This window comes from Tupaia chinensis, unplaced genomic scaffold, assembly GCF_000334495.1.
Source record: "Tupaia chinensis unplaced genomic scaffold, TupChi_1.0 Scaffold000263_1, whole genome shotgun sequence".
In the NCBI taxonomy this organism is placed as follows: domain Eukaryota; kingdom Metazoa; phylum Chordata; class Mammalia; order Scandentia; family Tupaiidae; genus Tupaia; species Tupaia belangeri.
In genome coordinates, this window is record NW_006159743.1 from 1742307 (window position 1) to 1743694 (window position 1388).

Sequence of the window (1388 nt, forward strand, 5' to 3'; positions counted from 1 at the left end):
GTTTATTCCTTTTTGTTGCTGTAGAGCATTCTATTCTATGACCATATCAAAGTTTATTTATGTCTCTGTCGATGGGCATTTATGGTGTCTTGATTTTCTTGCCACTACAACGATACCGTTATGTAAAAGAATCTGATGTGTACCTCTAGGGCTGCAGTAAGGCAGATGTGAAATAGGATTTTCTGGGAGAAACAGAGAGTTAGTAGAGCACACATATTTCTCTAAACTCTCATACCAGTTTATGTGGAGCATGGACAGTCTGCATGCACCATGACCAAAGTTCAGGCAGAAAGGTAACCTCCCACTCTATACTCAGTATATTTAAGAACAGGGGCAAGAACATTACATAGCGATGTAACAAGGGAAGCTTGTGGTCCTATCCCAAAGGAGCTGTTAAAAAAGAGAAGGTGGGGTCAGCAGGTGGTGTAGTGATTAAAGGCACTGGATTCTCACATGTCCTATCTCGGTTCAAGTCCTGAACCTGGTGGCTTGCTTTCTCACTTTTCTCTTCTGTCTCTGATCCAAACAAACAAACAAACAAACAAAACAAGTAGAATTAAATAAATAAGTAAATATTTGAAAAAAGCTAATAAAAAGGGAGAAGCTTCCAGAATGCATCAATTGATATCAGCTGACCTAATTCAGACCTGATGAGCTTGCTCTCTGCTAAGCTAACAGAAGAGGAGGCAATGACTTTATTGGGCCTGCCCTGAGCTCTCCTCCAGTATAATTCCACATGTGTTCTAAGACATCTGTGCAGGAGGGTCTCCAGCCTAGAAGTGCAGTTGCTGGGCCCAGGGCGTGTGAGTGTTCAGATTTACAAGATAATGCCAATTTGGTTTCTGAAGTGGTTGTCTCCATTTCTACTTCCACCATCAATACGTGAGTTCTGATTGCTCTTGGTGGGTTTTACTTTACGCTTTCAATAAACTTAGAAAATCTCGTTTAGTTCCTTCAAAAGCTCTGTTGGGAGTTTTAACTAAAATTACTTGAAACTTTTTAGAAACAAAAACAAATATTAATTTGGAGAGAACTGACATCTAGAAAATTGACTCCCTTTCTGTGAACATGGTATTTTCCATAAAATGTACTTAGGTCTTCTTGAATGTTTTTTATCAAGTTTTAAGATTTTTTCCATAAACACTTTGCACTGACATATCTCTTTTTGTCCTATTTGTTCCTAAGTTCCTTGTGTATTTAGTTGCTGTGGTAAATATCTTTTTAAAATTATTATAATTTCTGTTTAGTGTAAGTAATTGTAAGTGATTTCTTTTAGCTGACTTAATATCCAGCAACTTTGATAAACTAATTTCTTTCCTTTTTTTTTTTTTGGAGAGTTTTTTTTTTTTTTTGCTTTAGGGGGGTGGGGCTTCCCACGCAAGCAAGAG